A 13,985-nucleotide genomic window follows, 5' to 3' on the forward strand; every position below is an offset into this window, starting at 1 on the left:
CCCTAACTGGGGCTCGATCTCAGGACTCTGAGATTACCATCTGAGCCAAAATGAAGAGTTATCTGCTTAACTGACTGAGCTGCCCAGGCACCCCTTAAAATAACTCTTGATTATCCTATTGCTTAGGAAGAGGAGCCAATTGATATGAAATCTGAAAAAATACATTGAAACACTACCCAAAAATAAGGTATAACTATTTATTATAAATTTCAAAGTAAACTGTTTAACTTTTACTTTTTAAAATATCCAATTATAGTGTCTGAAATGCCCCCAGTTTCACTGTATGGTAGGCTGCTATGCAGTCTGCAATCACACAATGTCATCAGTATACCTTCAGCTAGCTATCTCTGAAAATATTTCTAGGTAATAACATATTTCTTGAACCTGTATTGGAATCTACTATACTTTTTGACCTAATTATCTTACTTCATTAAAATCTTAACTAGCAGGAAACAGGGTTGAAAAGTATAAGTAGAGGCCATAAAGCTTTAAGAAAAAAATACGTAAAGAAGCCTGAAAATAGCTAACATTTATTAAGGGATCACTAAATTCTGAGCTCTTGACATATTAAGTCCTTAATCCTCACAATCATTCTACCGGGTAAGTATATTTACAAATAGAGAGAAGGCAACAGAGATATAAGAGAGTAAGTTACTTCTAAAATTTCACACAGCTAGTCAGTAGACATAGGCAAGTTATTAAAATATAAGACAGAACTATCAAGCAATGTTACCTAGAGTAGGCTTCCCCACCTCCCTTAACCATGGTTCTGCTTTCTGCAGTTTTAATTACCAAAGGTCAACTGTGGTCTGGAAGCAGATGAATCTCCTTTTGAGGTATCATCAGAAGATCATTAGTCACCTAACGCTACATCGTTCACCTTTCTTCACCTCATCATGTAGGCATTTTATCATCTCATATCATCACAAGAAAATGGTGAGCACAGAATACTAAGAAATTTGGGGATATTTTTCCTTTTTTTCTAAATTTTTATTTAAACTCTAGTTAGTTAACATACAGTGTAAGATTAGTTTCAGGTTACAATTTAGTGATTCAACACTTACATACAATACCCGATGCTCATGACAAGTGTACTCCTTAATCCCTACCACCTATTTAACCCATCCCCCAACCACCTCCCCTCTGGTAACCATCTGTTTGTTCTCTATAGTTAAGAGTCTGTTTCTTGGTTTCCCTCTCTTTTTTTCCCCCTATGATCCTTTGTTTCTTTTTTTTTTCTTTGTTTCTTAAATCTCACATGAGTGAAATCATATGGTCTTTGTCTTTCTCTGACTTACTTCACTTACCATAATACTCTCCAGCTCCATCCACATCATTGCAAATGGCAAGATTTCATACTTTTTATGAGTAATATTCATATGACTGAATAATATTCACACCCCACATCTTCTTTATCCATTCATCAGCCAATGGACATTTGGGTTATTTCCATAATTTGGGTATTGTAGATAATGCTCCTGTAAACATAGAACTACCCTGTGATCCACCAATTGTGCTACGAGGTATTTACCTCAAGAATACAGAATACTAAGATATTTTGAAAAAGAAAGAGACCACATTCACAAACATTTATTACAGCATATTATCTTAATTGTTCAACTATATTACCAGTTATTGTCATTAATCTTTTACTGTGCATAATCCAGAAATTAAACTTTATGATAGGTATGTATGTATAGGAAAAAACGTAGAGTTCAGTACTATCCACCATATCAGGTATCCACTGGGGATCTCGGAATATATCCTCTATGAAAAAGGGGGACTACTGTATTTGCAATCAAGAAAGACAACCATGTTTGCCCCTTGATTCCTCTGTCAACACCAACTTCAAGCCCACAGAAATATGGGGCTATTATATCCTTATTAAGACTAAGTCACAGAATGGCACTAATTCCTGTTGAAACCAGGAGAAAAAATATAACTTTATGACATTTTGGATGGAACAAACATTTCTGAACCGAACAGAGAAGAGACAGGATGTTTTACCCAAAATGTCAGTTCCCAGTGAATCTCTAAAGACTCAGGAAATAAGCTTCAAACATCCTTAATAATCAAAGGTAACAGAACTGATGCAGATTAAATATTCAGAGAACTTAATTATGTATTACATGAGCTGTCTTGTTTTATTCAGAGATGGCCAAGATGGAGTAATAGAGACCAGGTCTAACTTCCACCTTAAACAAGTAGAACAATGGACAAAATCTATGAAACAGCTTTCAGACACTGGATAATGAGAAATGCAAAACTGTGATCCCTGAAAGAAGGGAAACAAATGAGGTCATCCCAATGATTGCTCAGCTTCCCAATTAGAGGCATACTCCTGACCACAGAGCAGGTATGGGGTCAGGGGCAGGAGGTGGGAGGGTCCCAAACATGGAGGTCTCACTGAATTGAGGAAATAGAGATTGAAGTTCAGGGTATTTCAAGGGGATGGAGGGTGCAGGGAAGAGTTCTAGAGAGGAGAGTAGTTAGACACAAAGAAAGAACTTCAAAGTCTACACTGAGATAACCTGGAATCTCTACAGAACACACATATGTGTAAAGTGAAATTCCATGAGCTAAGGCCAATAGTAACCAGGGATCTATGAGCTGAATGGTTTCCAGGTTTGCACAGATCTGAGAATCTTTCAAACCCCAACAGCAAGTGGAGAGAGTCCACAATGACTATTTGGAAAATTAAGAAGGGGCCCCAAAAAGGTTCAAAAGTAGGGAAAATCAAAGTTAACCTAACCCCAAAAGTAGTGGAACTAAAGTATTCCTACAGTAAAAGCTACATTATGCCTGACCTAACAAAGCTTTACAATAAGACTGGAAAAGATTAAGCTGACACAGGGGCAGCTTAATTGTCTCCCAGAACAAAGCCCAACACTCTTTAAAGGAAGACAACAAAATCCATACTCTCAACAAGTCAAATATGCAATGTCTAGCATTCAATTTAAAATTACTAGACAATCAAGAAGTAGGAAAATGTGACCCATAAATTAATCAATAGAAACAGAAAGAAAACTATAGACCACATTAGAAGACAAGGATATGAAAACAGCTATTACATCTATATTCTAGTATTTAAGGAAAGACATGAACATGGTGAGAAGAGAAATGAAAGATACTTTTAAAAGCCCCAAACTTCTAGAGGTAAAAGTGTATTATCAAAAGAAAAATTCACGGGTGCCTGGGTGGCTCAGTTGGTTAAGTGACTGCCTTCGGCTCAGGTCATGATCCCTGAGTCCTGGGATCGAGTCCCGCATCAGGCTCCCTGCTCAGCAGGGAGTCTGCTTCTCCCTCTCACCCTACCCCCTCTTGTGCTCGCTCTCTCTTTCTGTCTCAAATAAATAAAATCCTTAAAAAAAATTCACTTATTAACATTAACAGCAAAGATAACACTGCTAAAGAAATGTGAGATTAGGGACACCTGGAGACAAACAAAACCTAAATGTGAGACAGGAATCCAACAAAATCCTAGAGGAAAACATAGGCAGCAAGCTGTTTGACCTCAGCCATAGCAACTTCTTGCAAGACATCTTTAAAGGCAAGGGAAACAAAAGCAAAAATGAACTGTTGGGACCTCATCAAGATAAAAAGCTTCTGCACAGCAAAGGAAACAGTCAACAAAACTACAAGGCAACCTACGGAATATGGGAGAAGATATACACAAATGACATATCAGATAAAGGGCTAGTATCCAAAATCTATAAAGAACTTATCAAATTCAACACCCAAAAAACAAATAATCCAGTCAAGAAACGGGCAGAAGATATGAAAAGACATTTCCCCAAAGAAGACACACAAATGGCCAACAGACACATGAAGAAATGTTCAACATCACTTGTCATCAGGGAACTACAAATCAAAACCACAGTGAGCTATCACCTCACACCAGTCAGAATGGCTAAAATTAACAAGACAGGAAAAAAACAAATGTTGGCGAGGCTGTGGAGAAAGGGGAACCCTCCTACACTGTTGGTGGGAATGCAAGCTGGTGCAGCCACTCTGGAAAACAGTATGGAGTTTCCTCAAGAAGTTAAAAAAAAAAGCTACCCTATGACCCAGCAATTGCACTACTGGATATTTACCCCAAAGATACAGATGTAGTGAAATAAAGGGGCAGCTGCACCCCAATGTTCATAGCAGCAATGTCCATAATAGCCAAACTGTGGAAGGAGGCAAGATGTCCTTAAACAGACGAATGGATAAAGAAGATGTGGTTCAGGCAGCAACAACAGATCCAAAACGGCAGCCAGCAGAAAGCAGATGAAGAACCTTGAAGAAATCCACAAACGTGGAATGAAAAACTTCCATAACATCCAGGTTGATGAAGCTAATTTTGACTTGGCAAGGGCTTATTGTTCCTGACAACCCTCCATATGATAAAGGGGCCTTCAGAATCAAAATCAGCTTTCCCGCTGAGTACCCATTCAAACCACTGGAGATCACATTTAAAACAAAGATCTATCACCTGAACATCCACGAAAAGGGGCAGGTCTGTCTGCCAGTATTTAGTGCTGAAAACTGGAAGCCAGCAACCAAAACCGACCAAGTAATCCAGTCCCTCACAGCACTGGGGAATGACCCCCCAGCCCAAGCACCCACTTCAGGCTGACCTAGCTGAAGAACACTCTTAGGACCTTAAAACATTCTGTAAGAAAGCTGAAGAGTTTACAAAGAAATATGAGGAGGAGCAAGCTGCGGACTGAACTCTGATGCGACCTATCCCAGTGAGTGTGAGCGGAGACACCCAGCAGTGCATTCAGACACCCTGCAAAGCAGGACTTTGTGGGAAACTGACAGATGCCACCCCTGGCTTTTGCTTGTGGTAGTTACTTTCTACAGTTTTCTTAATCAAAAGTGGTCTAGGTAACCTATAAAGGATTAAAAATTTAAGATGGTCTAGTTCTGCTTTCTTTGTTTTAAAAATCACTGCTTCAATCTACTTTAAAAGAATGGTGTTTCTTTTCTTGTCCAAATTGATCCAAAACCTTCAATTTACATTTAGCCCTTAAGGTTAAGAAAGGAAAAAAAAAAAAAAAAACTTGCAGTTCCCTTTCTTCCCCTGCCCTTGCAACTCCCACTTTCTTGCATTTGGTTCATTTTTCACTCATTCACTTTTCCCAGACCCAGGGCTATCTCCTCCACAAAGGAGAAGAGACTGGTCCTGGCAATTTTGGTGGCTTCTCTACTCCCATGTTACATACACTGCCCTGTGTGGGAGTTGTTTAAATTCTCCTGGCTCCAATTTGTAACATCCTTTAAAAAAATTTAAAAACAGAGCAAACCACCATTCACAACCCCACCACCTCCCCAACACCACGGAAAAAAAAAAAAAAAAAAAACCCAGCCATGGAAAAAGAGGAGGCCCAGTTCTTATGTAAAACTCTGGCCAGTGTTACCACAATAACATTGACTAAATGGGCAGATCCTGATGTCTGTGTACGTGATTGAACTTCAGCCCGGCCTGGCCTGCTTGGGGAAACCCAGGTCTGTGGCAACCCCAGGGGAGGGCTGCCAACAAGAGGACGCTGTGCACTTGTGTGAGGCATTTCTCGCCAGAGAGTCTCCTGAGGCCACAGGTTGACGCTCACCTGTCACCAAGCTCCACCTGAATGTGCTACGGAGCTCGCTCTCCCAGCTCCTCAGTACAGCGCAGCCCCACTGCGACCCTCCCTTGGCACAGTTTGACCCTTTGCAGGGTTGGAATTGGCGGGGCTTGGCTGTAGCCAGCAGCAGTCTGGGGTTGCTGGCGCCCTGCTGGCCCCTTCCTTCAGAGCAGCCGGCCAGCCCCGGAACAAGATGGCCTTCCCTCTCCCTCTGTACTCACAGCCTTTGTAGAGTCAAGCTCCACTTGAAGCTCATTCAGTAATATCCTTTACATGTGTTTTATATTGTTTTGACTGCCTTTTTTTATGGTTCATATATACAATGGAATATTACTCAGCCATCAGGAAGGATGAATACCCACCATTTACATCGACGTGGATGGAACTGGACAGTATTATGCTAAGTGAAATAAGTCAGTCAGAGAAAGACAATTATCATATGGCTTTACTCATATGTGGAACATAAGGAATAACACAGAAGATCCTAGGGGAAGGGAGGGAAAACTGAATGGGAAGAAACAAAGAGGGAGACAAACCATGAGAGACCCTTGACTCTGGGAAACAAACTGAGGGTTACAGAAGGGAGGGCGGTGGGGGGATGGGGTAGCCGGGTGATGGGCATTAAGGAGGGCACGTGATGTGATGAGCACTGGGTGTTATATGCAACTGATGAATCACTGAACTCTACCTCTGAAACTAATGATGTACTATATGTTAACTGAATTTAAGTTAAAAAATAAAGACAAACAAAAACTGAGAGAATTCATAATGAGCAGTCCTACACACTCCAAAAACTGTTAAAATTGAATGTAAGTAAAATCATACCAAACAGAAACTTGGATCTACACAATGAAATGAAGAGTGTTGGAGACTGTAAATATGCAAATAAATGTAAAGGACAAATATGTGTTTCTGTTGCTCACATACGTAAAGAGAGAATGAGAGCCAGAGACTTGTTCATTTTGTGAGGAGAGGACCAATCAATAGTTTTCTTTTTTTATTAAGTTTTTTAATTCCAGTGTAGTTAAAATGCAGGGTTATATTAGTTTCAGGTGTACAATATAGTGACTCAGTTCTATACATTACTCAGTGCTCATCAAGGTAAGTGTGCTCTTCAATTCCCATCACCTATTTTAGCCATGCTCACAGCCACCTTCTCTCTGGTAACCATCTGTTCATTCTCTATAGTGAAGACAGAAGTTTCTTTTAAAATGAAAAGCAGTTATTGAAAATACTAAGGCAAGTTATGTACATGCAAATGGGAATTATTTATTTTTGTCCAGCTTTGAGATATACTTGACATATAAGATTGCCTAAGTCTAAGGTGTATAATATGTTGACTTGATACACTTCTATACTGTAAAATGATTACCATTCAGTGTTAGCTGACAACTGTATCATGTCACATAATTACCATTTCTTTTTTTGTGATAACATTTACAATTTCCTCTCTTAGCAACTTCTAAATATATAATACAGTAGTGTTATCTAAAATCTCTATGCCATACATTCGATACCCAGAATTTATTCATCTTCTAACTGAAAGTCCGTACCCTTTGACTAACATCTTCCCTTTTCCTCCATCCTCCAGCTTCCGGAAACTATCACTCTACTCTGTTTCTTTTAGTTCAGTTGTTTTAGATTCCACATATAATTGAGAGCACATGGTATTTAGCTTTCTCTGTTTGACTTATTTCACTTGGCCTAACACCCTCAAGGACCATTCCATGATGTCACAAATGGCAAGATAATGTTCTTACCTATGGCTGAATAACATTCCATTATATTTATTTTCTTTATCCATTTTTATTGGTCATCTATTAGTTTGTTAGAGTTGCCATAATAAAATACCACAAAAAAAGGCAGCTGAAAACCACACAATTTTTTCCTCTCACAATTCTGGAGGATAGAAGTCTGAAATCAAGGTGTTGGCAGGTCCTAACTTCAGCTGAAACTTGTAGGGATAATCCTACCTTGCTTCTTCTAGGTTCTGGTGCCCGACGACATTCTTTAGCTTGTAGATACATCATTCCTAGCTCCGCATCTGTTGTCACTAGACTCTCTCCTCTTGTGTTTCCTTCCTCTTTTTATAATGATACCAATCATACCACATGAGGAATGACCTCATCTTAATTAATTATATCTGTGATAATCCTATTTTCAAATAAGGTCATATTTTGTGGGACTGGGGGGGGGGTGTTAGAACTTCAATGTGTCTTTTGAGGATACGCAATTCAACCCATTACACAGGTATGACTGATTGTTCAGTGTGGTTGGTCTCAGCTCCCAGGTTGACAGTGTGACCCGAAGCCCCCATCCGAAATCACATGATTGGTTTTTCTGGGGTGGTGAGCCCCTACTCCATGACTATTGGATGTAGTCAGTCCTTACCCTAAAAAAAGACCCTCCTACCGGATATGACATCAATTACTTGCCAGACACGAAGACAAAGGCCAAGACTCCCTCTGGGCAAGGCCAAATTCTTTACTGCACAAAGCCCTAAAGATTTGTTACTGATCTTTCTTAAAACACTAAAAAGAGATAAAAGATCCAGTTTTTTGGAAAACCACAAATACACAGTGGCAACACAAATTGTTCACCAGCTTCTTGAGTCAAGTTAAAAAATAAAAAATGAAAAATAAATCAGTGAGTCTATAGTCAAAGCTTTTAACAGTTAGAATTTAATTTCTAGAATTAGAAAGAATTTCATTGTTTAAGAAGTGCCAAGAAGATAGCAGTGAAGTCAGAATGGAAAAGAGAAGTAAGTATTAATGCATACTCTGAGAAAGGTTTTAGGAATTACTATCACAGTTGGTTTGGGTCCCTAGGAGGCCATCCTGACCTCTACATTCTCCTCAATATCCCTAAAAACTAAAGATTACTCTGAATTTGAGATACAACTTCCTTGTTAAATGGAAGGGGAAGGGTGTTGATGTTAGCACTTATGACTGGGTCCCAAATAAAATCATAAAATTGTTAAAGAATTTTTAATTTTTTTTTAATTTTTAGAATTTTTCTTAAAAGAAAAGTACCTTCAGGATTTGGGGTCCAAAACAAGTAATTGCCTATTTGAAAGGACTCTGCACAGAATTTCCCTTAAAAATTAGGAATATGTTGTTAAATTTACATGAGGCCAACCATATTCTATTTTTCTTTAAGATTTTATTTATTTATCTGTCAGGGAAAGAGCACAAGCAGAGGGACAAGCAGGCAGAGGGAGAAGCAGGCTCCCCACTGAGCAATAAACCCAACGTGGGACTTGATCCCAGGACCCTGGGATCATGACCTGAGCCAAAGGCAGACGTTTAACCAACTGAGCCACCCAAGTGTCCCTGCCTAGGCCAACCATATTGGCCATATTGACCATATTGACCATATCTACATTCTAGATCAATCCATAGAAACTGAGTTCAGGAGACAACTGTTCACATTTTCCACTTAATTCCAGCAATGCAAATCTGACCAGGAAAATAATTTTCCAGAAATTAGGTTTAGGGTTTCCCTTGGAAAGCTGAGTGAATCTAGAAATCTCCAAATTCTCTCTTCTGCCCTCTTCCCACACCCTGAATCTTACTGAGTTCTCTGAATATCAGACCAACCCAACCCAGCCCTTAGTTAACAAGCACTGCCATTCTGTACTATCAACTTCCATGAGAAGAAACACAGGGGTAACATTAAATGAGTACGACCCACTTCTAGATCACCAAATTTGGGGATCTCAAACCACAAGCAAACTGTGAAGACAGGAGAAAAATTAAGAATGTGGATTGGTCTTTAACTTGCTTCCTCCTATTGGATGGCTAAAATGTCCTGTGCCCAACTATTTTCTTTTCATCTCTCAGGTGACAAGAAGTCACTCCCTCCAAGTACCTTCTCTGATTCATGTATTCAGCTCCACCCCAACAGTAGCCTGAGTTCCCATCCTCCATCCTCCCTACAGTACCTTTCTATAGGGCTCACCTGTCTGCACTAAAATTGCCTGTTTTCTGATCTCTTCATCAGACACCAAACTAGGTAAGGACAAAACCTGTCTAACCTGATCCCCAAGTTAAGCATTTGTGTGAGTCTTCAATACCTAACACAGTGTTTGGCACATAGGACTTGTTTTAGTCCATTCAGGCTGCCGTAACAGAATACCATCGACTGGGTAGCTTATAAACAGAAGTATCTTTCTAATGGTTGAGGGGTCTGGGAGGTCCATGATTACGGCCCTGGCCGATTTGGTGTCTGGTCTCACAGGGCTGAAGGGACAAGGGAGTTCCCTGGGTCTTTGTTATAAAGACGTTAATCTCATCTGTGATGGCTCCACCTTTATGACATAATCACCTCCCAAAGACCCCACCTCCTAAGACCATCACACTGGGGGTTAAGATTTCAACATATTAATTTTTGAGGAACACAAACATTCAATCCCTTGCAATACTCAAGGTGTTTTCTTTTTTTTTTAGAATGGAATGCTACAGCAGGAAAGAAGTGGGATAGAATGGCAGAGCAAACGATGGCAAGCAATAGAGTGGAATGAGAGAACTATAGTCACACAGATACCACTCTTAGTAATTTAACTCCCCAGAACTGACTCCCTAAACCTATGAAGATTGCCTTGAGCAAAAAGGAGTTGCATCAGATCCAGCTAACAACAGGTACGACAGCTTATTACATGAGACTTGAAGTAATGATGTAATCAACCAAGCAACGTGGGAAACAAGTTCAACAAGGATATTGCTCCTGCCAGTGATGGCTGACTGTTAGCGTGGCCAGGATAACAAGCAATAAAGTAGTTCCTTTGGTTTACTCAGATACTTGGACATTCATTTCCTTCACATCAAAAGCATAGTGCAGACCTTCACTTACTGTCTACATACTTCCCAAGTATGCACCCCTTCGTCCTCTCCTGCATTTTCACCATCCCCAAAGTCCCTCAGCTTGTCATACAACCTAGATGGAGAGTCACTCCCACATTCTCCAATTATTTATTGAGTGCCTATGATGTTAGAGGTCTCTTGGTGTTTTGAGAGACAAACTATTCAGAACACAGGTTCTCAAGTTGGAGAAATGGATTTGAAAGCTGGTTCCAGCACCAAGTAGCTCAGGGTCCCTTAGGCAGTTGTTGAACCTCTCTAGACCTCAATTTTCTCATTTATAAAATAGGACAAAAAAATACCTACTTCGTGGAGAAGGCCACCATACATTGTTGGGTATATTGTGCAGTTGTGTTCACAGACTTAAGGGAAATAAATGAAATGCCAAGCACCTAACTCAAAATTAGCACTCTCAAGTGTTAGCTGATATTATTACGCTACCATGAGGGGGCTATGGACCTTGTCCTCTAGGAGCTTCTAGTGGAGAATGGGAAATGGTTCATGAGTAGATAGAAAGCAGAGCACCCACGACTATTGTCAGTGCAGTTAGAGGAGAGCCGAACGTGGGAAGAAGGGGACTTTGCCCAACTAAGACTGCCTGGCACCTTCCCATTTGCCAGATGAAACATTTTTAGAGGTACATTCAATTAAGAAGAAGTGTCAGTTTGGGGGCTGCCAAAAGCAAAGGTTAAAATCTAAGAGGCTAAAATTCATCATTGCGAATCTTCACATTCAGGACCAAGTTCATAATGCAGATGGAGGAGGACAGTATGTCACATTCAGATGTCCATATAACAGCTCCAGATGCAGCAGAAGTGGCCTGAATGCAAGGTGGTTAAAAATTCATTTCAGTTAAGGACCTATCCTGAGCCTGACTTTGAATATAAAACCCTCTGTCCGTCAGAAGTAATACTCTCATAATGAAACTTTTCCCCAGTCAAGGACTGAGAGGAACAACATGGGTCAGGATGGTCAGCTTAGAAATGCAGCTGCCTAATCCAGCTCTCCGTGGGGGACCGTCCGATTAATGACAGCGGGACACACTGTGAACTGAAAGACAAAGCATGGCTTTCAACTCTCGTCCGTGGAATTAGTTTCCTTAGACTTTTTATATGTGGGCTTCACACTTATTTCAACAGAACATGGAAGCCTAGTCCTCTATTTTCAGTCTCCTCAGCATGTAACTTCCTATGCGTTACTAAAAATGTAAGTAACTTTTCTAATTGCATGACAAAAATATTCCACACAGCAACTGCTCCTAATAATATACTTATGGTTGGCCATTTCATTACCTGATAATTACCAGATCATTAGAGCAAATAATATATCCTTGTGGGATAAACTTATGGCAGTAATTTCAGAGAAAAGAACAGGAAAGCACTCTTGCAGACACCAGTAGGCAATGTGTAGAATTAGCTATTGAAGGAATGGAATATAAATGTACTTTTTAAAAGTAAACAATACGATGATATAGCAATTTCTGGATCATGACATCAGAAAGGAAATGGCTGGACGGACAGAGTCCAGCCCCTTCATTTTACAGGTAAGGACAAGGAAGGAGCCCAGCAGAATGAAATGAGCTCAACAGGCTCACAGAGCTAATATAAATATAGTCTGCACAACAGGTTTCTCTCCTATCACAAAGCTCTTTCTTTTTAATGAAAAAAATCCCCTAAATGCAACATAGATTTGATTTTTAAAAATCTTAATTAACTGAAATATTTAGGAAATACAGAGAACTAGTTAATTGGATTTTCTAGCTAAGCTAGACTTAACTAGTGGTTTAACCCCAAACTAATCTTCCTGAGTTACAGTTTTAGAGTGGCTGGAGAGCCCAGATTTAGCCAATCACGTCTCGTACCCTGGTTCCCGGCACTGACCTCACGCACCACTCCACCTGGCTCACTCCTCCTCATCCTCCAGATGGCAATTTAAACACCCTTTTTCAACCAAGTCTTTCCTACATTCCAGATTAGACAACCTCTCCCAATTATGTGTTCCTATAGCTCTATCTCCCATTGTGAAAACACCACTTTTTCTATTTATTTAATATTTCTTGTCCCCCCCTCTAGACCAGTTCTCAAACCTGACCATGCATCAGAACCCCCTGGAGGGCTGGTTAAAAATACAGATTCCTGAGCCCTACCTTTCAAGTTCCTAGATCCCATATGGGATGGGGCCTGAGAACTCTCATTTCTAACAAGTTCCAAGGCACTGTTGATGATCCAGAGACCACAATTTACAATCCACTAAGCTGCACTATCAGACTCATGAAGGCAGGGACTGGGTCCATCTTAATCACTGTTCTATCCCTAGCACCTAGCACCATGCCTGGCACATAACTGGTTCTAAGAAGAGACTAGGTAAGTGAATGATTTTCTTCACTAGGGCAAGAAGTTATGGCTCCGAAAGTTGAGTAGAACATTGGGGGAACACTGGTGAAGAGTACATAGGAACTCTTTACCATACCATTGCAATTTTTCTGTACGTCTAAGATCATTCCAAAATAAAAAGTTACACGTATATATGTACACAACAGAATCTTAGTGCGTATCATGCATGACCGTTGGGTGAAAGCCTAGACATTTCCTTTCTCATTCAGTTTCTAAGATAAATTGGTAGCTTTTCTTGGGCTTCTCTTGCTGGAGATTGCAGCCCACGGTCAAATGCTGACTAACAACATTCCAAGGTGGCTGGCTGCTGGTAAATTGCTCCGTCAGTCCTTCCCCCATAATTGTGGCAGACACATCTGACTTCAACTCCCCTGGACCAAATGAACAAATGTGCACCTGGATGATGCTTTCCTTTATTCAATGTAAGCATCATTGTCACAGCAAATGACTCCCCAGGGGCCCTCTGAGAGCATGAGGGGCCTGTTGTAGGCCAAAGCTGAGACAGCAATCACCTTTTGCTTTGGATGACTTACAGGCTCTAGGAAAGGCTCCTCGGCCCCCAAATATTCCCAATCCTGCCATTGGCCTGGGATTTCCACAGAAGAGAAAAGAGCCTTAGCTTTCAAGCCTTGCCTCTCCACAAGACTACTTGGACAAAGCCAGCACGGTAGCACTTTCAAGTATTACCCATCATTTTGGTCCCAGAAGAAATTATCAGATCAGTTGCTAATATGACAGCCAGCCTCAGGATCCATGTTTGGGAAGGAGGACTGAAAGAGGCAGACCTACATATGGAACCTCAGGGCAAAGGACACCTATGGGGACTGGGCTCATGGGATAGAGGCCTTTAAAATGTCCCAGAAGGGAGGAGGCAGCTAAATGGTGAACAGCTGGTTGCCAGCCAGCCCTGGACTCACCATGTACTTTTGCTGGATCTCATACACAGAAACGATATATCCTTGCTTTCTCAGTCTCTTTGGGCTGCTCTAACAAAATACCATAGACCAGGTGGCTTATCAATCACAAACATGGATTTCTCACAGTTCTGAAGGCTTGAAGTCTGAGATCAAGATGCCAGCATGCTCAGGCTCTCTGCCTGATGAAGGACCACTTCCAGG

At 40.6% G+C, this 13,985-nt stretch overlaps 1 pseudogene; it reads left to right on the top strand.

Annotated features, from left to right (window-relative positions):
* Positions 1 to 4,260: 4,260 nt before the first annotated feature.
* On the top strand, positions 4,261 to 4,715 carry LOC114207821 (ubiquitin-conjugating enzyme E2 L3 pseudogene; annotated as a pseudogene).
* Positions 4,716 to 13,985: the final 9,270 nt, after the last annotated feature.

The sequence above is a fragment of the Eumetopias jubatus genome, unplaced genomic scaffold, assembly GCF_037043125.1.
Source record: "Eumetopias jubatus isolate StellerSeaLion01/CBP00866 unplaced genomic scaffold, mEumJub1_p1.0 scaffold_1, whole genome shotgun sequence".
Lineage (NCBI taxonomy): Eukaryota > Metazoa > Chordata > Mammalia > Carnivora > Otariidae > Eumetopias > Eumetopias jubatus.